The 24,807-nt window shown below is 40.7% G+C and overlaps 1 protein-coding gene across 2 annotated transcripts in view; it reads right to left on the bottom strand.

The window, feature by feature from the left end:
- Nucleotides 1–1,982, bottom strand: part of LOC149081172 (protein turtle-like) — a 60,099-nt gene extending 58,117 nt beyond the window's left edge. The window contains exon 1 of one of the 2 annotated variants that reach the window (XM_089237954.1): nucleotides 1,302–1,982. The gene's annotated coding sequence lies outside the window, so the exon portion shown is untranslated. The remainder of the gene's footprint in view (nucleotides 1–1,301) is intronic. The other variant, XM_089237955.1, reaches the window with a different exon arrangement.
- Nucleotides 1,983–24,807: the final 22,825 nt, after the last annotated feature.

Genomic DNA, 24,807 nt, shown 5'->3' with positions numbered 1-24,807 from the left:
AGGTTTTCCAAAATTAAGATTTTTAATTATTTTTGTTAAACTATAAGATAATTAATTTACATTAATTAGAACCATAATTAATTGGAAATTTACATTAATTACAAGGAAAAACATGGTAAATTGATGTCTAATTTTTTGAAACTTCAAAAACATGTTATTCCAGTAATCAGTCATTGTATGTAAAAAAAATTGGTCACAATTTTGTCACGAATTGTAAGAGGAGTCAAAAATGGGTTAAGAAAAAAACAAGTGCGTGATTATGAACTTGTTTACAAACAATTCTTGGCAGTTTTTATTCATATTTATCCCAAACCTCCTTTTGTCTGATCATAAGAAAAATAGCGGATTACCAGGAAAAATTCCAGTTTAGAATATTGCACCTTTGTTAGTTAAGACAAGTTCAACCTCTGAACTTGTTCCATAAAAGTATAAGTTTCAAATTTTAAATTCTAGCAATTTTATTCATGCGCAAAAATATGGCAAAACAATTTTTGCCAAGTGGTTTTTAGCAGCTTAGTTGCTAAAAACATGGTCATTTACACAATGGCAAAAACTTGTCAACCCTATATATCATTTTTAAAAAAACAATTGCAGGTTTAAAAACGAGTCTGTACACTTAGCTTTTGAGGTTTTGTGCAGTTTAAGACAATTTTAGACACTTCTGAAAGTAAAATCCAAGTGTCCTGTTCAAAAAGAGTTTCGAAATCCCTCAACCGTCTTTCATCAAAAAAAAAAAGAAAAGAATTAGTTTACATAACATTATTATATTTTCAAATAGCTGTCAGAGATTCGAACATTTTTCAAACCAAACAATGTTTCCGCGAAAATTTCACATAAAACATTCTGTTTGGATTTGCGAGTGCATCCGTCGTAATTTCCGCGTCATTTCTACACGCACACAATTTATTCTTAATTTTCCTCACTCAAGCAAAAACAACCATAAATAAAACCGGTGGTGCATGCACTCGTACACGGGCACGAATTTCCGAAGATTTCCGAAGAAATCGATGTGGAGAAGGAAGAAGAGGACATCACAGAAATGTGAATTTCGATACAAAACAATCTGCGAACTCTAACAATTTAGAAACATTTAACACAATATAAACGCATAACAGAAACGGCCATAGCCGAAATCATCTACCACACCCCCTTTCGAGAAAGCAATGAACTTTCCTACGTTACAGTACATAAAACACGATCTGATAAACTGTCGAAAATTATACGCATCAATTCGCCCCTAAATAGAAAAATAATACCCTAAATAAAATGGGGGGGGGGGGGAAATCGAAACACAAACTTACCGTCTAGCAGCATATCTTTCAAAACAAACCGAGATGATCTCACAAGGCATTCAATTATAATAATAAAAATAAATAAATAAAAGAAAAAGAGAAGATCCCGCACGAATCGATCACGCCAGAGAAATCCTTCAATGGAGAAGACGTTTGATGTCGTTTCGGTAGTTTTAAACCGATTCGCAGCTCATCGAGTTCGCATTATTCCTCGCAATACGAAATAGCCAAATTAATACGATTTTTGCTCCCTTTTCCGGGATGATTTCTACCTGCGAAAAGCGCGTCTCGTCCCAAGTACTGATACCTGAGCAGATCGCGATGTACCACAGAGAAGAATGCGCCGACCATCAAACAACACCACTGTGCAATCATAATACTCGCGAATCGAGTCGAATCGGTGCGATTCCCATAATTGTGGATATTTTTCCGACCGATCTTTGCAGCATCGGCATAATCGTTTCGCACTATTCTTCCATCCAGAGAAAACGAACAAAAATTCCACAAAAAGAAAAGGAAGAAGACGCGGATCGACAGCTTTTTCGTTGGTTCTGCTCCCGCTCCAGAGCAGATGCGCCCTCGGCGGATGTTTTGTGTTCTACTGTGGCGCTCTGCTGCGCCTCTTCTCACATCACGGCGCGGAGGAGAGGAGATGGGATTCTTTCCTTCCTCCCTTCCCCGGCTATACTTGACTTGACAGCCAGGTAGGTTCGATGTACGCGGTTCAACATTCCCTGGTGTCGGTAACAAGGACCTGAAACGTAATTACAGACTCATTTTTCGCTACGGGCTAACTCTTATCGACGTCGCATCTGTAGCGTTTTTTTGAAGCAGCAGCGAGTGAGAGTGAGTGTGCGATGACTATCGCTTTCATTACTATTTACAATCAGTGCTGGTCAGTAGGATTTTTCCAGCTGCTTCCTGATTCATTCCACGTGCGCGCGTACGCTGCTCATTTTAACACACAAATCCAGCTTCATTAGAAAGAATCTGCCGAACTTGAGGCATTTTACGGACGCGTAAGCAAAACAATTTTGCTGCGTATGTATGGGCTACACGAATACAAACACATCGGGTAAATTGGCCCACGAGGTGACTATGGAAAACATGGATGTCAAATATAACCAAAATACAGAAACCTAATATAAAGCATACATCAACGAAAGAAAAAGACCAATAAGTAATACCTACTATATAATACACTGCCGATAAAAAGATTATATGGTTGTCTTATTATCTAAGCTTTAGCTTCTCGATTCATCCCACTAGGTCTATCGCATTTCTTTATAAACATGCCAATTGTGTTAGAATTCACTACCCCGGAGGTAAGCTATTCAATTCATTCACAACCCTATTAGAGACCCCTTGTCGAAGCAGTTGATTGGATGACAAATTAACTCATCCTATCCATCCCACTAAAAGTTTTAAATAGCTCAAGCCTTGTGTACCAATTAGTGCCGTCTTAACGCATGGGCCCACCCGAGCACGGCCCGGGGGCCTCAAGAGAAAAGGGACCTCACAAAAACGAGAAACGGTTAAAATTTTCGAAAGTTGGCCAGGCAGGGCCTCAGAAAATCACTTAGCCCGGGGGCCCATGATGCCCTTAAGACGGCCCTGGTACCAATAAGAGCACACGCGCAGCTCTTCTATGCACTTCCCCACTCCAGCAGCACGACGATATCGTTAAAATATTGTACAGACCCCGGTCCAATATCGAATGAATATCGAACGTCGGAAAAAAGTCGAAAATTTTCTACGTGTCCGATAACGAACGATATAGTAAAAATGTATTCACTCAATAAACGCCAAACTACTACTTTTTTTCCCCCTCTAAAATATTTTTACTTTCATTTGGTTTCGGAGGAGAATATCTTGTACGGTAATTAGTCTCTTTTGAAATAATCCGAATTTCTCCGGATTTTCTGACGAACTACGTCGACAAATGTATGCCATTTCTACGTCGGACGGTATCGAAATCTATACGTCGTTCTATATCGGTGTGCTACTGGGGCTTATAGGCTTACTCGAGAGACATAGACTTGGTAGAGGGCGCCCTCCACCAAGTCTATGTGCCTATGTAGGAATTGGTCCTCAAAACCTTACGGCATGTCCCGTACATAATTACATACATTAATGTCCCGTATGCGAGTAATATAAATAAGGGGCTATATTCAAACGTCAGCATCGAGGGGGGCGGGAGTCTCAGATTTGCTTACTTTTTTTTATGACGGGGGGGGGGGAGGGAGGGAAGAGTTCAATGATGATCACGTCACCAGCCACCCTTTTCGAAAATATGAGATATTCTTCATCTTTACTATCTATTACCTATCTATGCCACTCTGCTAATTAATGCTCAAAACTGAGATGAAAATACAAGCTAAAAATATAGTGTTCAGTCTGTGATCACGTGAAAAATTATCTCCGTGCTTAAATAGCAAAGCTCACTACAGCAGTATCAGACGGTGGTAGAATGATCACTATGTATGTATCTCGAGAGCAATTCCAATCGGGCGAACGCAGAATCGCCCTTTGAAAAGCATAAAAGGCTTGGGGGGGGGGCGAAGCGCAAAGAATTTCATCCACAGAATTGATTAAGAAATCAAAATCTCATATATATAAAGGCAAAGTTGAGCACCCACACAGGTCTGAAGCACTTCCGACGCCTCGGTTCTAGGTCACTCTTTTAGTCGCTCACTGACCTGGTCTCTTGCTCTTTAGGCAGAGGCGTATTTATATATATATGGTTTCGCTCCCCACTCCCTTCTCCCATTCTACTCTCATTTTCTTGGCCATTCATTCTTCAAATTTGCCGCCCTGAGCCCTCATATCCCACTTAGTTCCCCTGTAAAGACGGCTCTGCTCCCAGTTTTGTATATGTTCGCACGTTGCTGAAAATACTGGTCGAGTGTATTCTCATAAGAAAGAGGTGTTTGTTCGCTCGTCTTCCGAATATTTGAATTAAGAAAAAACACCCTGTTCATATTCTCTGGTCGGAAAAGGAAGATTTAGTGATATTATCACTAAATCTTTGTTTGTTTGTAAGTTTGTTTTTTACATCACTCGGCGATGAAACTTAATTTCATCGCCGAGTGATGTAAACAAACTATTGATTTAGCTCCAGCTCTATATACTCTCAATTTCTTAATCATAGAGGTTCGGTGGGGGGGGGGGGGGTTCCAAGTAATCTAGCTCATTTCAGAGAGAGCGATGTACTGTATCATCGAAAGGTTAAAAAGTTCAAAATTCATAAAATTCTTCAGAATCGCATGTTAAGTGCGAATGGATTATGACTGTGTGCATGGATAGCAAATGGACTATTTCAACTGAAGCCTGAAAGACATTTGCTACTCTCTTAGGTCCACGTTTTTGGAGCTTTCTGGTTTCACTGATAGGTGGCTTTGTTGGGATGGGATTCTCCTGAATAAGAGGGAGGTTCTGGGAGGTTTAAGATAGGCTTATATAGGTCAGGTTTTTTACTCCCAGACATGGTAGATGGGAATGTGGGTTATAGTTACTGATAGCAGTATTGACAGGGAACTACTATACATTCTAGAAACCTTGGGAACTACCCACCTCTGACTTGGATGGCTTCTGGATTGAAAATAAATCTCAAGGCAAATTAAAATGTATAATAATTAACGGCAGGAGCTTGGGCAATAAGAAAGATTTTTTAGAAACTATGATAGCCGTGGAAGGCCTAGACCTTGTAGCCATTACAAAATCATTATGAATCATTCTTGCACATCTCGGGATACGATACTTTTTCAAAAATAGATCTGATAGGAAAGCGGGTGGAGTCTTGATTTACGTGAAATCATGTTTGAAGCTCGAGAGTGTAACGTACAGACAAGTGATATTGAAACTATGAGAGTTGAGCTTCAAAACAAAAAGCATCATAACCTTACTGTAGGAGTTTGTTATAACCAGAGGCGCATTTATGATTTTGATGTCTGTGGACTACGTGAAGTTTGCCGCCCTTCTCCCATTATGTACTTATTTTTTTCTTAGCTAATCATTCCTTGAATTCGGCGCTCAGTAGTATAACACGCTTGTTCCTTCCCCTGCACCTGTAAATATGCCCGTGTCTTCTTTTGGTCACCGTCACTCATATGCTTGCACACCAGGGACGTAACCAGAAATTTCGTTCGGGGGGGGGGGGACCACTCTCATTTCGGGGGGGGGGGACCAAAGTGACAGAACAGTGGATTTGGCCATCTTTTCCCCTTTTTTGGGTAATTTTCTCACATTTCGGGGGGGGGGGCAGACCCCCAAGTCCCCCCCCCCCCTCGCTACGCCCTTGTTGCACACTCTTTTCGTCACTCGCATGCTTGCATACTCTTTTGGTCACTTACATAGTTACATGCTTGCGCACGCTCTAGGCCAATGTCACACTCACTGACTTAGTCTCTCGCTTTCTGGGCAGAGGTGGATTCATGGTTATAATTTTTTACCATCCTTCTCCCATTATGTACTAATTTTCTTAGCAAATCATTCCTGAAATTTGTCGTCCCTCCGAACTTGCCGCCCTGGGCTAAGCCCTTCTGTAAATATGCCATTGGCTATAACCTACCGAATCGGGATCCGAACTACATCCCGAAGCTTCATGAAGAAATTTCGTACATGTATAAAGATAAGAGGATAGTAATATTTTAATTATCCGGGCATCGATTGGGAGAACCTGTTGGCTAGAGATCAATATGAGAGAGATTTTCTTAAGTTGGTGATCGTTAATTTCTTTCATCAGAATCTACCGGGGGGTACTTCTATTTCGGATTTGATTCTCAGTAGTTCCGAGGATCTTGTTGAACATGTTTCGGTTGGAGACAACTTTTCTTCTAGTGATCATTGAGTTGTTAACTTTTTTTGTGGCTTCTCCGCGAATAAACCGAAGAACAAAAGAATTGTTCCTTGTTTTTGAAGAACCAACTTCGAACTTTTGAGGGAAAGATTAGGATTAATTTTTAAAGACCGATTGGTATCATTGAGATCATTCAGAACAAAAGAAACTTCTCTGTTTTGCATGATTTCATACCCTTTGTTCGTAAAATGTGGGTTTGTTCATCGTAAACTCTGTGGTTCACGGATGAAGTGCATAATCTTTATTTTGAAAACAGAAGGGCATTCAGAAAATACAAACGAGGAGGAGGTGACCTGTCATCATTTACTGAAAAAAGAAGGGCGTTGAAGAAAGCGATAAAGGATAGTAAAAAGGAAGTTGAATTGGGATTTGGGCAACTTGTTGAATCGGATAGAATCGTAGTGTTGAGAGATGGGTGACAACAGGTTATGGTGAACGGGGAATTTTATGATTGCACAGGAGTTCTTCAAGGAATCTCCCCATTAAAAAGTCTCGCCACAAAGAGCAACAGGCCTACAACGATAAATTATTCAATCATTACACTTCACTCATAGTTAGAAAAACTGGTGGCAGATGGCAGCAATACACATAACAAGCATTACACACAAACAAACTTCACGTCAGGTTTCACTACACGTACACCCACATTCCCGCATGTACCAATTCGTTAGAGGTTCCGCAGAGGAATATGGACGAGGTGCATGTGTGGTTTAGTAGTAGTCCTTCAAGGAAGTGTCCTCGGTGCCATTCTTTTTTCACTTTTTATCGATAAGCTCGATCAGGGTCGATGGGATTGTGAGCAAATTCGCAGATGACGTGAAGCTTACGGAGAAATCGGGAATTGAAGCCAAAGGGACAGGGTCGGGAATTAATGCTTCAGGCGAACTTGAATATGATTGCAGCATGGGGTAACGCTTGGAGCATGACCTTTGGTCACTCATTTTGGTTCGAACAATCCATGTTTCACTTACGAGTTTGATGATGGTGTCTTTGTGGATGCAACTAGGATCACCGATGTAGGAATCCTCGTTGACGAGCGTCTTCTGTTTTCTGAACATTATTCAGTAGGTAGTTAAAAAAGCGCAGAATACTCGGTTTCTTCCCGTTCTCCCAAAGTGATTCTTCCACTTTTCAGAGGCTTAGTTTATCCTGGATTGAAGTATGGCGTTAAGTTTTGGAGACCAGTTATGAAGAGAGACTTGATTTTTTGAAAATGTTTACATTGGAAGAGAGCAGGCTTCGGGGGATATGATCGAAGAGCTTAAAATTTTCAACGGGATGGATAAAATGGACTATATACATCGTCAATCAACTGCTTCGACAAGGGAACCATCAGTATCGATTGGTAAGGGACAATTATATTCTGTAGTGTCGAAGTGAGTTTTTCTCTAATAGGGTTGAGAATAAATGGAATAGCTTACCTCCGGGGTGCGTTAATTCTAACACGATTGACACGTTTAAAAAGAAATGCGACAGACATATTGGGATAAATCGAGAGCTATCCGTACTTAGATGAGACAACTATAGTTTTTAATGGGCAGTGTATTTATATTTTATCATAATTATTGCTTTTTTATTGCTCGTATTGGGTTGCTGTATTTTTGATATAATTTAGGTATATATTTGACATCCACATTTTTTTTAGCTACCTCGTTGGTCATTTTGTCTGTTGTGGGCTTTGTACATATTTGTATTTAACGGGGAGGCAAGCGATGCAAAACAAACGAGCATATCAGGAAAATGAATTACGTTTATCTCATTAGAGGAGCAGTTAGTTAACTAACATATTTCGTGGTGAATATGTAATACAGTACAGTCGAATCTCGGTTTTATCTACAACTTGGCTATAACGACAACAATTGGTGGTTTAAAAGAGTCCTTAGAGTCTTCAACCCGTGGCTCACCAAAACACCGATTAGTTAAAAATGAAATCAGCATTGCGCTATCGGAAACTATGATAATGATTCGTATTCATTCCCGGCATTCCTTCTTTTGTGCGAACAATTGGACAGACCAGGATTCTTGCTGACTAGTTTCCACTTTGAAGCAATAAAAGAATTATGGGAAATTTAATTACAGAAAAGCAATAAGAAAAAAATATTTCTGAATTGCATCAGGAAACTTTTTATGAATAGTAGTGGAGGGGATAAACCTTGGAATAAATTTGTTGAGGAATTTACTATTTCACATAAAAGTCCTTTTTTTTAACATCAGACGTTTTTTACACAGTCCTGTGTAAATTTTCAGCGCGAGCCTAGCTTTAAATTTGTAAAATTAATAAACAATTGCATAATAATATTAATTAATTATTAATAATTCTAATTTATTTACTACTACAAAATAATATCTAATAAATAATTTACTAATATTACTACTACAAAATACTGCGGATGCTCGAGCACCCACTAAACTCCTGCTCAGACGTCACTGACCTGGAGACAAAGCCGTAGCGTGCCCTCTTAACGCATGGGCCCACTCGGGATGCACAAGGGGCCTCGTGATAATAAGATTCAGTGCTATATAATTCTCAAGAGAGAGCATGGAAATTTATAAGCAGGTACTTTCAGCTATAATTACCTCCAGAATATTACTTTGCCCGGGAGCCCATGTTGCTGTTAAAATGGTGCTGCTCTCGGCCCCCCTAAAAAGTTATTACTATGCAAAATAAGTAATTTTTTTTGTGAGGGGCCCTCATTCGGCTCGGTGTCCCGGTTGCCCCAGACTAATTACGGTTCCGACTAGAGAGTGCACAAGCATGTGAGTGACAAAAAGAGGACCAGGTCGATGAGCGATCACAACGAATGTGTGATCGTTTACTCACACACCAGAAAGAAGTTTAAAGAATGTGTAAGCATTCCCTGCAAGCAAGACAGTATGCAAGCATGGGAGTGACCTAGAAAGAAAGGAACCACGTCAGTGAGCGACCAAAACAGTGACCTAGAATGTGTGAAACGAACATGTGAGTGACTCAATTTACAAGGTGGGGCGAAGCGGAATTTAGTTTAGGGCGGAAGATTTGAGGAATGAGTGGTGAAAAGAATTAGTTCTCACGGTACAATGCGCTGAAATCCCCTTGCGTGATGAGCCTGGGTGCCTCTAGGTCTGAAAAATTAGACTAAAATGAGTGGGGGGGGGGGAGTGGCAACGAGAGCCTGAAGAAATCTTATTTCGTCCATCCAGCGAAGAGGCAAACGCTATCGATTATAATTAGTTGGCGATGGTGAGATGAAAACATGCTTGTGAAGCGATTCCATTTATACTTTTCTTTTTCCGAGCTTCGGTGATTGAAGAAATGAAATCATGTTAAACTTTTTCTGCGTGGAGTTATTGGAGGAAAACATCACAATTTCTCTCGGAAAAACAAAAAATGTTTAGAACATTCGGGAAATGTTTCCTGTTTTGGGGGCAGTGATAAGATTTTTTTTTTTTCATGATGAAGTTGGTAAGATGCCAACAGAATTCTACAAAACCTTCATTCCCCAGCGGCAGAATCTAAATTATGAGCCAAGTTACAAAGAAATTTCTTACATTTTTCCGTATGTGTGGAGACCACTACAAATATACTTTGACTTAAACACATGGGCAAAGATACAATGCCCCCTCCCCAAGCACCAATGACGGAGTCGACTGATCTAATGTACACTCATGTCCATAAATTAAGGATAATTCAGAATCACACGGAGATCGAAATCTAAAGTAAAAATTTCATCTGTAGAATTATCACACACATCTGCAAGAATGATATGCAAATTTCAGGAAGCCACCAGATGATGCCGATAGTACGTCACAATGACGAGAGTGTAAGAGGGGGGTATATAAGGAATGGTGGCAAAGAAGTGAAATTGCTCACAAGAGTTCTGTAAGGCGCTCAGTGCCATAAGCGAATAGTTATGACACAGAGGACGCATGTGGATGATTTTTTACGTGGTAGAATTATCGGCCGTCTGGAATGTGGGCGTACTCAGATGGAAGTATCCGAGGAACTTGGAATTGCCCAAAGTGCCATCTCTAGGCTTTGGCAACGATTCCAAGATAACGGAAATATCAGTAGACGTTACAGTACAGGTCGCCCCCGAGTTACAACGCCTAATGAAAACCGGTATTTGGCAGTAACTGCCAAAAGAAGCAGACGGGGCACAGCATCCGACCTGTCTCGTCAGCTATCTGCAGCCACGGGTACCACAGTTTCAAGACAAACCGTGTACAGACGTTCGGGAGATATTGGTCTATATGCTCGCAGGCCTGTCAGATGTGTTCCGCTCACGGCAACTCACCGTCGGCAGCGATTAGCCTGGAGTAGAGAACATGCAATGTGGACATCGTCACAGTGGGCTTGCGTGATGTTTTCCGACGAGTCCAGGTTTAGCTTGCAGTCTGATTCACGTCGGACTTTCATATGGAGAACGCCAGGTACCGCGTTACCACCAAGACAACATCATTGAACGACACCGTTACGGTGGTGCAGCATTGCTCGTTTGGGGTGGAATTATACTGTGTTCCAGAACATGAAAGCCCAAATTTATACGGACGTCATTCTGGAAGAACATGTACGTTTGTTTAGGGGTGCCATGGGCGCAGAATTTGTGTTTATGGATGACAACGTCCGTCCTCACCGAGCAAACATCGTAAACGAATGCCTTGAATCTGAGGATATAACCCGTATGGAATGGCCAGCATTCTCACCATACTTGAATCCGATAGAGCATGTGTGGGACATGCTTGGCCGACGAGTTGCATCCCGTCAACCACCTCCTACATGTGTACCGGAACTTCGGAGAGCATTGCTTGCTGAGTGGAGTGACCTTCCCCAAGATCAGATCGATAATTTGATACTCAGCATGCCTAGGCGTTGTACGGACTGTATTTCATCGCATGGGAGACATACAATGTATTAACCATCATACCAACCATGTAATAGAAAGCTTTTGTAAAGGAGATATTTTTTACAATTGCTCCAGGGAGCAAAAATCGTAGTTTTTATGAATGGTATCATACATACACCATCGTTTTTGTTCTTTATCTTTTGTTTAATAAATGGGCTTTATGAATAAGTAACGTTTGTTTTGTTTCTGAACCTTTATTTGCAGGAGCTGGCATTATCCTTAATTTATGGACATGAGTGTACATACATATAGATAGAACTTCATAATAACGGACAGTTAAAAAGTTCTAATGATAAAGAGTGTTTATTTTAATCTGACGAGTCTTACATTTCGAAGCAAGCGATTAAACATGGATCCTTATGTTGTTTGGCATAACATGGATGCACTGTAAAACTCGTACCGCTTGCCAAACAGAAATATTATGCAATGTACACATCACTTTGTGCAGTGTCACACACACATCTTTTTCAATTCAACATATGTTGAACGCTATTTCATGTTTCGAAGTTTTTTTTTAACAACTGGCACTAGCTGTTGCGAAGAGGAATTTTGGAAAGAGAGAAAATTCAACTGTCTTTGCGGGGAATCGAACCTACGTCCTTTCACTTTCCGGATGAATGCCCTAGACCAGTGGTTCTCAACCTTTTTTTAGCTTATGGCCCACTTTGAACCACATTTTCTTCTCGTGGCCCCCTCGTCTTACGTAGGGCCCCCCCCCCTACCCTCATGAAGGAGCGAAACACTTCCAACTTACTGAATTTAGTTTAATCCAAACTAAATTTATAATGAGCAAAAATTTTATAGATAAGTTCAATCAAAGTGGGTGGAGGGGGGGGGAAGATTGTCACCTTCCTTAAGGGACAAATTAAATGGGAATAATAGGTATGTGCGAAATAGCTCAGTGAACTTCCTTCTTTTGTGGTTCTATGCATGGCCGTCTCACTATCATGGTTCCCCGGGCAAAATTCTGGGGTGCCCCTTTACGTAATCGAAATAGCTTATACATACTTACACTCAAAAATTATAGTACCATATGTGACCATGAAGGGCCTCCATGAGCACCGCAAGCCATGCCCACATAGGTTTAGATGGCTCCTGCTTCATGGACAGCTCTGCTGGATTCTGAAAGTTTGGGCACACTTTTTCCCCCCAACATTTGAAAACTTGATTTCTTCATATCTCTCTGCGGGGCCCCTTCGCCGCTTGTCACGACTCCCCTTAGAATATCCGAGGACCGCAAGGGGGCCATATGGCCCCAGGTTGAGAAACACTGCCCTAGACTACAAAGGCAACGAATCGCTCAATCTTTCCTTGGAGTTCGTGAAGTTGCCATCTGGTGGCAGCATCAGTAGTTGTGAGCTTGGCCCGAGTCTGGTCCCGCACAGTGTACACGAGCTCCAAGGAAAGATTGAGAGATTCGTTGCCTTTGCAGTCTAGTGCGTTCACCCGGAAAGTGAAAGGACGTAGGTTCGTCTTCGCAACAGCCACTTGTTAAAAAACACCTTCGTATGGTAGCGGAGAGTGACGTCATCCTTGTATATTTTATGTTTGATATAAACTGAAGAGCCAAAAAAACTGGTTCACCTGCCTAATATCGTGTAGGGCCCCCGCGAGCCCGCAGAATTGCCGCAACACGATGTGGCATGGACTCGACTAATGTCTGAAGTAGTGCTGGAGGCAATTGACACTATGAATCCGGCAGGGCTGTCCATAAATCCGTAGGAGTAAGAGGGGGTGGAGATCTCTTCTGAACAGCACGTTGCAAGGCATCCCAGATATGTTCAATAATGTTCATGTCTGGGGATTTAGGTGGCCAGCGGAAGTGTCTAAAGTCAGAAGAGTGTTCCTGGAGCCACTTTGTAGCAATTCTGGACGTGTGGGGTGTCGCATTGTCCTGCTGAAATTATCCAAGTCCGTCGGAATGCACAATGGACATGAATGGGGGCAGGTGATCAGACGGGATGCTTACGTACCTGTCAGAGTCGTATCTAGACGTATCAGGGGTCCCATATCACGCCAACTGCACACGCCCCATACTATCACAGAGCCTCCACCAGCTTGAACAGCCCCCTGTTGACATGTAGGGGCCATGGATTCATGAGGTTGTCTCCATACCCGTACACGTCCATCAGCTCGAAGCAATTGGAACCGAGACTCGTCAGACCAGGCAACGTGTTTCCAGTCCTCAACAGTCCAACGTCGGTGTTGTCGTGCCCAGGCGAGGCGTAAAGCATTGTGTCGTGCAGTCATCAAGGGTACACGAGTGGGCCTTCGGCTCCGAAAGCCCATATCGATGATGTTTCGTTGAATGGTTCGTACGCTGACACTTGTTGATGGCCCAGCATTGAAATCTGCAGCAATTTGCGGAAGGGTTGCACGTCTGTCACGTCAGGGCCGTAACTAGGATTTTTGCCACCCCACAACTTTAAAATCCGATAATCTTATATCTCGGTGTTCTTTGTTCCTACCTAAAACTGCCACCCCTAAATTTTTTTTGCAAGGGACAGTCCCCCCCCCCCTGTAGTTCCGGCCCTGCCTAGGGAGTTTGCAAACACGTGAGTGGGCATAAGAGTGATTTAAAGCGTGAACAAGTACGTGAGTGACCAAACCAGTGTGGAAGCATGGGAAGGACTAAAAGAGTGACAGGTGTGCTTGCAGGAGTGGAGGCCCAGCGAGTTGAATAGGATGGCAAATTCGAGGAAAGACTAGTCAAGAAAATTAGGCTATAATGGAAGGAGGGCGCCAAAATTCGTGTAGCCCACAGGCGGAAAAACAATAAATGTGGAATAAACAAATATTAATGTTTGGCCGAGAAATATCGTCCTTGACCGTGTTGGTAACAGTAAGTGGTTAAGTAGAATAGGCTCCGGTTTATCATTTTTGATCATTAGGCACATGCGCATGCGGCAGTGGGCGGGACCTTGATCCAATTATCATTCATAATCAATTATCCTCGATGATTGTAATTAATTATGATTTAAGTAACAATTTAATTAAGCGAGTTCGTCTTAAACGAGGTCCGACTACAGGGCTACCACAGGGGGAGGGGTCTGTTGCCCTGGGCGTGCCGAATTCCTCTTTGGCTACACGGGAGCGCCAAAATGCGTACTTGTCCCGGCTGACAAAATATATAGTTGCGGCCTCGTCCGACTGTATTTGTATTGCCAATCTACACTATTTCTCGCAGAGTCGACAGCGATTTCTTCTGGGAACTTCAGAAACGTTGCAGTGGGGGGGGGGGGGGTGCTGTGGATGGGCTTATGGGTTATCATTGACACTTTATCCCTAATGTAGAGAGAGAGAAAAGTCATTTTACTTTTCGTACGACCCAGTTATGTGTTATGAAGTCGGTGGATCGAAACCACTCGAGAGGAGAAAGTTTCACGGTTCCGCAGACCATGACCACTCTTCGTACGAGGAGGTCGGCGTTCGCAAAAATGAAATCACAAACATACATAGTATCGAGTCGGGGAAGAGAAAAACGTCGATGGCTACCACCATCATCAAGGGAGGAATGTGTCAGTGAGACGATCCTTTCCTCGGATAAGCTTACGCATTCGGTTGGTTTGTTGAACGTGGCTTGGCTTTATCATTATTATACTGAGAGGGAAGCAGAGCGAGCGGTGGTTGGTTACAGGTTGGCGTCCATGTTCGGGGAAGCGTGACTTCCTCAATCTGTATTTCTGGAATACGATGCTCGTGCTTCAGTCTAAAATGACAGCAGTAAATAGCACTTCTTTTTCTCGAACGTCACGAGCGCTTATATATGTGCGGAGGTCATAAGACACCATCGCAGTAACTGGATAGGTACTCCTTTCAGCATATCGCGTCTCGTAATTTAAGGACAAGGTCAGTGCTAAAAAAACCAAACAAACACATTACAGTCACACATTTTCGAATATTTCAATCTGTAGCGTCACGCGATCTCACTTCGGTGTTGGGGTTTAGCTGTTAAAATGCGACTGTCAATTAACAACGAGTGCGAATGCAAATCACCAGCCAGAATAGATAAAATTACGTTCCATATTCGGGCACACAATGCCCCAAAAAAAAGTCCAGGAAGGACAATTGTTTCTTGGAGCCACTTCTATTTGTATACTTTTGCATGTGTCTGCAAAAAAAAATGTGCCGTGTCAAGGATATTGGTATGCGCAACTGTTTAGACACTTGTAGAACAATGGTAGATCGCTTTAAATCGTCCTACTTCCCCCAGTAAATACGCATATTGTATTATTAACCATTCATGATTTAGTATCTTCTAAATTTCTTAATCTTGCTCTGTCTGATCCGTTGGTTGTTCAGTAAACTCCATCAAACTTTAGGATCTCATCACTCCCTCGTTTGGAGAAATGCCTTTTCAGAGAATTCGGAATATTCGTGATCTGCTGCAGAGTCGCTCTTTGGGGTATGCGATAGGTGCAGTCGAAAAGGGTCCCGCGCTTGGTTGGGAGGCATTAACGGTAAATTATTGGAGGCTTGCACTAATTTTGGAATTATTTCTTCCGTTAATTCTGAATTTTCATTGGTGCTGAAATTATTTCTTGCAATTATTTTTTAATTCATAAATTTTAAAAATTTTCGGGAACACACACACACTTGTTTCTCTCATTAGTTTAAAATTACTTTCAGGATGAATTTTCATCAATTTTTGTATAAAGCTACATTTGTGTGTTTAAAGTGTTTTGTATGGATATTTCTTAACATTCCTGTATATTCTGAAATAATAGAAGGCGATTCCCCTCCCACAAAATTTATAAAATTAAGGCAAAGGGGGTTCCAAAACTTTAGGTGTCCCGAAATTACTTAGACGCGCCGGACTCCGCGTCTGCTGTCCTGTCCCAACGACATGTCCAGTTCATTTCAAACGTTATATTCCCTCTATGGCCAGTAGTGTATTTACAGGGGAGCTATAGTCCAAACCAGCAAATTCGGAGGGGTGGCCAATTTTGTGGTGTAGAAAGAGGGGAGAGAATTTTTTTTTTTTTTCAAATTCACGTTTCGTAAATGTGTGGAAATGCCATGTCATTTCTATCGTAAAATAATATACTTATATAATTATTAAGCCATATTGTTTATTTTTATTTATTTTTTGTTTTTTCCACACAGACTGCCGTTGAAGTAGATTTAGAATCAATTTAATCTAACAAATTTGATTACTGAGACCTGTAGAATTAAAATTTTGGAAAATTGTCTGGAAACTGATGAACGTGACAAGTTTCGTGATGCATTTTTTTGTCACTGATTTTAAACACGGCTCATTTTTGACTATCATGTAAAAAGTTTTCGCAAAAATTGATTTCGGTATAAAAGAAGAAAATCTATAAAATATGTGTTATTCTGACCTTTTAAGTGCTAAATTAACTTTTCAAAGAATCGGAGTAGGATACGAATACGGGACAGAAAAGTGAAATTTAGGAGCAACTATATACAGTACCACTTTTTGTCTTTTGTTTATGATTTATTAGTAATGGCATGGAAAGGGGGGGGGGTAAAAAGATTGACCGAAATGGGAGGGGGCGGTGAAAACAAATACGGCCTGTCAATGACGTCATATAGGTACCTTTGTTTGTTTTCTTATTAGAGCTATTTCAAGAGGCTATAATCAGAGAGATTTGGAGGATGGTTTTTCTCCAGCCAACACTGCCTAGCGTGGCGGATTATGAACAAGCTTAAGTGCAATTTTCACTGAGATATTCAAATTCAGAAAACGGAGGAAAGTTGAAAAAATATCTTTACATGCGGAAAAAACGTTTTACTCGCATTTAACGCTGGTTTTTTTCACCAAATTTCCTCCATTTTTCGAATATTTCAGTGAGGAATGTGTAATTGTTTTTGTTGGCAACAGGAGAGTCAATGCAACAACTTTCCAATTGGGTTTCTGAACGTAGGGCGTCCATATATATAAAAAAAAGGTTAATTTTTTTTATTTTAATTACTACGCAACCCCTTGAAATATTAATGACATATCTGAGTACTACACGTTATTTGTAAACTTTTTCTAACTGGAAGTATACGTCTAGGATCAACAGTTCGCCAGTAAAATGCCATATCTCCTGTTTGCTAAACACCCCGCATATTATGTAATCGCTGATTGTCCAAAGAAATATCTCAGGGTGTATCATTCGAAATAATTTCAAGTTTTTTGAGTATAATGAAGAAAACACTAACTTCAATATTTTTTAACATTTTCGTCGGAGTTATTGCTATTTGGAAATGAAATTTACTCCTCACATTTGCCGCCTTGGATAAGTTCGGAGGGGACTAACTAAGTCAACACTCCTAAAAAACATCTTCTTTGGGTGGGTGTTGGCTAAGCCTGGCTGTACATACATGCCCCTCCCCCCTCGAAGCTGTCTGGTTCTGGCTCTGACAACAATACAGCTTCTGGATCACACATCTCCGTGAATATATCACTTTGACCAAATTCGGTACGTTTTACCAAGCGAAGGAAAACATTTCTTCACAGAAAGCAATAAACACGCCTGAAAACGTAGTAATTAAAACTCCTGAGTTTTGTTTCCCCCATTTCTTGTGTCGGTGAATCAAAATAACGTGCTCTTTCAATCTCTAATAATATATATTCCATTTTCTTTTCTTTATTTAAACACATACAGTACATTGAAATTTTTTTGAATTTTTGTACTGAATTATACGGAATTGTTGTCACTGCGCAAAAAGCCGAAGGGCCAATGCAATAAATGAATTTGAATTTTGACAGGTCGTTACATTAAAAGTTTGAAAAAAAATATCTTTTCAAAAGAATTCCTATTTGGACGAAATGAAAAAAAATTATTTTATTTATAAATTATTTATTTCATTCATAATTTAAGCAGCCGCAATGAAAACGCATCAGAAAATAATAAAACTGTAGCAATTAATTATGTGCACGCTCTTATGTAACGAATCCTCTATAAAGGCGCGTATATATACATTTGTGCGCCGATCTTGCAACGTACGACCCCGTGCAGCTGTTCTAATCCGTTTGTGGGTACGCAAACTTACTTTGTGTTCGTCGAAAAAGTCGATTCCAGGTGGGTCCAGTTTTAAAACAGCCCAAGAATCGTTCACAACACTGTACAAATTACTGAACAACCAATTTCGAATGCTATCATTGCATGATCCGCGCGCTAATGTATACGCGCCTTAATATCAACTGTCCAAGTCAAACAATTTTGGCAATCGAAAAATATGGACTTTTTTATTTACATTTGCAAAAAAAAGAGACGGGGGGGGGGGGAGGGCAGAAATGAGTTTTGACACGGGATTGAATAGAATGAGGGTCGTAGCCAGAAATTTCTTTTGGAGGGTGACCACAGGTATTTCGGTAGAAAGGAACTAAATTGTTAGAACAATAGAATGTTATTCCATATGTAAAACTGTCATTTTCACACATTTCGGGCTCACTGGTACCCCCACTCCAGGGCCGGAACTAGAAGCGAAAATTTAGTCTGTAGGAAGGAGGGGACAGACAGACAGTCTATTTCGGCATCTTCCCGTAATTTTCCACGAAAAAAATAGTAAAATGAGTGACCTCCCAACGGCTTTGGATTGAATTATCTTCGTAAGTCATTATATTTGATGATAAATAACGTATGGGACGAATAGGAAGAAATTTGGGACTTATCATACCTGACGTTATAATGGGACGGTCGCAATAACACACGGTCGATTTAACGAGCGTTGACTGTACATAATATGGATAGAACATCACCAGTTATCATTCTGCAAATTCTCTCTCTCCTCCAGAAAAAAAAAAGAAATGTATTTATTTCTTTGCAAAGAATTGGGATTCTTGAGCTTTCCCTATTTTCGTTTGTTCAACAGAAACCATTTTATGAAACTTAAGCGAAAGTTATTTGTGTCATACCATTTGAGAGTACAAAGAGCACTTTTCTTACCCCCCCCCCCTTCCCATACACACAGCACACGTGGCAAAATTACCAACACAGACAGAGGGTGTTGAAGCACTTGAGTTGGAGAGAATCTAAAAAAAAGAATCAACATACATAAACATAGAACATCTTAAAATAACGAATAGATATAGTATGTATATACACACATGCACGCGCGCGGCATTTTTAAAAACCTGATAAATACATATATATATTTTATAAACACACACACACGATAAAAATATGTACAGTATCTCATTCTAACGAGAAATATTTTTAAGGTGAAGAAATGGACTGGATACACTACTTGAAAAGAATCTCGCTTGTTCAACTACATATGAACACCAGTCATTGAAAAAAAATATCAACAAAGTATTTTGCTTTAGACGGCTTTGAATTTCTGATTTCATTTGAATGTATTTGAAGAACCCGAACAAAACAGTTTCCTTTCCTCAATTTTTTCCGAAGACTGAAAAACCGTTAGGCTTTTATATAGGCCCAATGATCTTATTTTTATTTTTTTTAGAAAATTTGTGCACATACTGTACGCACATTCCGTATATACTCGTATATAAGCTGACCTTTCCCCCCTCCCCCCCCCCACCCAACTTCAGGACCACCAAAACCGTAATAAATTGAAAACAACCCCGTGTATAAGCCAACCCCAAAAAATCCGTGCACACACACACACACATTTCAGAAAAAAACATTTTTATATTTTCATGCAAAATGAATAGTTTGCGGAAATTTACAATAGAAAATGATTCAAACTTTTTAATCTGTTTCTACTGACTCTCCAAGCTCATCGTAATCCATCAGATCATCATAGGTGCGGCATCTCCGTTTTTATCTTCATCTGGGCTGTCATCGCCATTGTTGCTTTCAAAGAGGATATCATCTTCAGTTCCGTCCATCGCATTGCTGATGCAACACTTTTTGAAAGATCGGTGGAAACAGAATTCCACGCCTCATGTACCCATTGGCACACTAGGCCAATGTCAGGTTTCTTCAAAGCACCACCTTTTTTTGTAGTTTCTTTATCATCGGAACTCATCCATTCGATCCACAAATTTCTCAAATAGTCTTTGAAAGTCTTGTTGATGCTCACATAAGGCTGTACGATTGACGTTAGCCCATCTGGTATCAAAGCCAATCGTGTTTTCGATTTCTTTGCCATTATCGGTTCTGTGGGATTTGAACATATCCCATACCAATAATGACGGTTTCTCGAACACTGTTCCATATTTCCTGGATCTATTGTAGAACGACCTTTTCATCAATACAGCTCTTTTCTTGGGGCTTTCACGATCATTCTTAGTTTAAAATTCGGAGGAATTTTCTTCCTTTTGAAAATCACAACTGGATGCAATTTCTTTCCATCTTCCATGAACGATAGCACGACCGTAAATCGTGTTTTTTCGTATCCAGTTGTTCTAACAAAGATGGTTTTTCCGAGTCCATCAACAGTTTTTATTGCTTGGAAAATCGAAAGTAGCTGGGGTTTCGTCCATGTTACCGATTTGTGACAGTTCAAATCCGTCTTTATCGCAGTTCAATTATGAACTTCTTGAAAGATTCAATTCCGCTTTCCAATTCTTCTGGGAGTTTTTGTGCGATCTTTGTTCGGTGGCGTAAGCACAGGCAGGGCCGTCTTAAGAGTATCATGGGCCCCCGGGCCAAGTGGTTTTTCGGAGGCCTTACCTGGTAAATCCTAGAAAATTTCAACCGGACCTCATTTTTGGGAGGCCCCTCTTCTCTTGAGGCCCGGGTGGGCCCATGCGTTAAAACGGCACTGAGCACAGGTCGAAATGGTTCATGAACCGAGTGCACCAACCTGGGAATGCATAGAACCTTTCTGGTTTGTGTCTTTGAATTTTACCTTTCAGTCTGAGGTACGTGTAGCACCCATTAATTCAATTCCTTCTCAAAAGTTCAAGGGAACACCGATACTTTTCCTCGAAGAGCTTTTTTGTCTTCCGCATGGCTGAAATTTTCTCTTTCATATTCCGTCATTCTCTCACTTGTTTCTTATTGACGTTATATGTCCGAGCTGCAGCAGTTATTGTTTTCTTCGGCGAATTTGATAACTTTCAGTTTGAAAGACGCATCACACACAAATCTTTTTGCTTTCCCCATTTTTGATCGTTGATACTCATTGATGCAACAATAGATCAATGGTTTTTCTGTGGGTGATCACGACTTGTACTGACGCGGGAAAAAATGATCTAATTGGGTTTCTGAGCGCTGGGTCTTGTATAAAAAGTTAGTTTTTGTATTTCAATAACTGCACTAACTGTACCCCTTGCAACATGGATGACGTATTTGAGGTCTACACGCTATTTGGATACTTTTTCTAACTGGAAGTATGCCTCAAGGATCAACGATTCGTCATTAAAATGTGGCCTAGGGGCTTTCCTTACGACCCAGAATTTATCTTACACTTACATGCTGTACGTTTACAAGTTTATTCGAACTAATGAATAGAAATGCCCGTAATTTATTTTCAAAATATAGAGTAGTCTGATTTTTATACACTGGCAAACTAGATATTTTTGGACTTCATATATAAAAAAAATATTTTTTAACACAAATGCACATTATTGCCAAAAATATACAGCAATCACTCCAAATGAACGAGCTTTTCCCAAAATAGTTAATGACGACATCTTATATTTCAATCGATACAAGATCCAGATAGCCCCGTGGTGTTGCCGCCTGTGTGCTGCACAAATTTCGCAGCCCTTCTCCCATTCTAGTCTAATTTTCTTCACCACTCATTTCTCGAATTCGCCGCCCTATGCTTAGAACCCACCTCTGTACATAAGCCTGCGACCCAACGTCACTCTTTTAGTTACTCCCATGTTCACACATTCCAGGTCACTCTTTCGGTCATTAACATGATTGCACTTCACTATTTTGGTCATTCACATGATTGCACTTCACTCTTTTGGTCATTCACATGCTTGCCACTCACTGGCCTAGTCTCTTTCTCTACGAGCAAAGGCGGATTTATGGTGGGCAATACAAATTTCGCAGCCTTCTCCCATTTTACTTATTTTCTTGGCCACTCACTCCTCACATTTGCCGCCTTGGATAAGTTCGGAGGGGACTAACTAAGTCAACACTCTTAAAAAACATCTTCTTTGGGGGATGTTGGCTAAGCCTGGCTGTACATACATGCCCCCCCCCTCGAAGCTGTCTGGTTCTGGCTCTGACAACAATACAGCTTCTGGATCACACATCTCCGTGAATATATCACTTTGACCAAATTCGGTACGTTTTACCAAGCGAAGGAAAACATTTCTTCACAGAAAGCAATAAACACGCCTGAAAACGTCAATTTTTTTTTATTTGTCAGGTTCTTGCACCAGATTCTTAATTTTTCAAGAAAATTACGTGTAAATGAGCTTTTACACTGTACATACATACAAACAAATACAACGCCACAACAGGCAAATTGCCCAACGAGGTGGCTGACTTGAGAACATCATGGATCCCCGAGCCATTTTTTGGAGGCCCTACCTACTACTGCTACACCACACATGCACCCCCCCCCCCCGCGGAACCCCCAACGAATCGGTACATGCGGGAATTTAAAAAATACGTGTAGTGAAACCTGACGAAGTTTTTTTTTGTTTCTCTGTAATACTTGTTATGTGTAGTTAGAAAAACCACCAGTTTTTCTAACTATGAGTGAAATGTTATGATTGAATGATTCATCGTTGTAGGACTGTTGCTCTCTGTGGCGAGACTTTTTAACGGGGAGATCGGCTCGCATTTGCGCCTTGAAGTTGGGAACCACAGAAAACCAACTTCAGCCGATCACCACTGTGGGGTTCGAACCCGGATTCTCGCATCGCGAGTCCGTAACTATAACCACTCGACCACCACAACGGCTTTTTTTAAAATTCCATACGCCCAGTCACCTATACACCCTGTGAACTGTAGTTGAATTTACGAACTAACGAAAATGATACATGGGATGTTTTTACTAAATGTGAGTAGCATAATATAATTCTCGGCTAAAGGAGCCTATAAAGGTATTTCGGTGAGCGAGTCGTAGCTGTAGTCCGACTGTTTGTTTTCAAGATGCTTATACAAAATAGCTGCTCGGCCTTAAACGAAGCTTATTTGGAATTTTAAAAATAAAAAAATGGGGGGGTTGGCAGCCACACCTACATTAATAGTCACTCGATAAGCGAAATTCCTTCGTCAGCTGCAGGAATTTTTTTTGCTGAATTTGAAAAAGGAGGAAGTAAAGAAAGGCTTCCCTCAAAAATCATCGAACAGAGATACCAGAACCACGGAACGCGGTTGTGAAAGGGAACACTTTTCGACCGCTAACAGCAGACTGGAAATTTTATTCCTTAACTTTCGAAATAAAAAGAATCACATTTCGCGAATCTCATTACTAAGGAATTTTACTTCTTAAAAAAGAAAGAATCGCGCATAACTCGGCTAATAACTCTCCACGCAGGAAACAAAGTTTGGAAATACCAAAATCTCTTCGAAAGCAGCGTCTCCCCTTTTTTTTCATTATTAAAAAAAACTCCTTCCCGTTTCCTTTTTTTTTGTCGGAAGGAAGAAACAAAGAAAAAAAATCTTTTCTTAAAAACTTTAATCAGGATCGAGGAATTATTAAGTTTACCTCGGCAAAAAAAGTAATATCGACGAAAAATGGAATTTTGATAACGACACTCAGTTACACCAACGCCATCTGTAGCAGGGCCTTCGCACGAAGTTCGTGACGTCACTGAAGGTGGTCATCTCATCTATAGCTATTAACTATAGCAAGCCGACGCATGCGCCATCTTTAGCCTTTTTTGTAGTATATCCACTGACTATAAGTGAGATGACATTCTTCTGTGACGACGAGCTTCTGCTATAGATGGTATTGGTTACACTCACATATACAGGGTACATTGGTAAAAGGGCATATGATATTTTCCTGGTGAGCCTTTGATCTTAGAGGCATGCTTCCAATTAGAAGAAGTATCCAAATAACGTGCAGTACTCATATATGTCATTCATGTTTCGAGGGGTCGTGTAGGTATTAGAATAAAATTTAAAAACAACAAAACTTTTTATGTATGGACACCCTTTGCTCAGAAACCCAATTAGAAAGTTGTTGTCTTGTCTCTGCTGTTGCCAACATTCATTCATTCAAACCGAGCAACTCGGGTCTATCGCCATAGGTAATTTACTACCGATTGAGTTGTGCCGGAAGTATGAGTGTGTGTGTCCTCTCAAATCCCTCGGGGCACGAAAGCGATTGTATACAAAGTGTAAATTTCACAAAATACATTCAACTGCCTGGCATTTGACCAGCTGCCACCCAGCCCTCACAGTCCAACCGCTTCTCGAGCAGTTGCCCAAATGGCATGGTTTTAAGGAAGCTGCCTCGCGACTACTGTTGCCTATACGGAACAGCTTTCGCCTTTATTTATTAGAATCCGATTCTTGACTTCCTGCCTTCGCCTCGTCCTCATTGGAAGTTGGAGTTCGAGCCCAGGGTCGTCTGCCTCTCTCTTGATCGTTATTTTCCTCCTCACTCCGTTCTTCTTCTCCGTCCTGTCTCCTGACGTCTTTTGATCCTCTCAAAGCTTCAAAAGCACATGTAAATGATGTATTTTTTTTTTAAGAATTCTCAGAGTTGAAGGATAACCAGATATTTAATACGGATCAATCGGGTTTTAATAAAGAAATTCATTCGGGGAGAATGCTTGATTTTTTGGGTTCAAAACAGATTGTGCTGCACAATCTATCCATGCTACGACCCATTTTCATATACTGTAATGCCAACAATCAGCAAAGATGGAATGCTGCTATAGCCTTTATTTATCGTGTATTTTGAACCTAAAGGACAATTCGGAACCCAAGTT

The sequence above is a fragment of the Pholcus phalangioides genome, unplaced genomic scaffold (genome assembly GCF_987345545.1).
Source record: "Pholcus phalangioides strain wild (caught in Gottingen) unplaced genomic scaffold, Ppha-v1.0 ptg000010l_1, whole genome shotgun sequence".
NCBI lineage: Eukaryota > Metazoa > Arthropoda > Arachnida > Araneae > Pholcidae > Pholcus > Pholcus phalangioides.
Note: the sequence above shows the minus strand (reverse complement) of the source record. Positions and strands in the feature narration are given on the sequence as shown.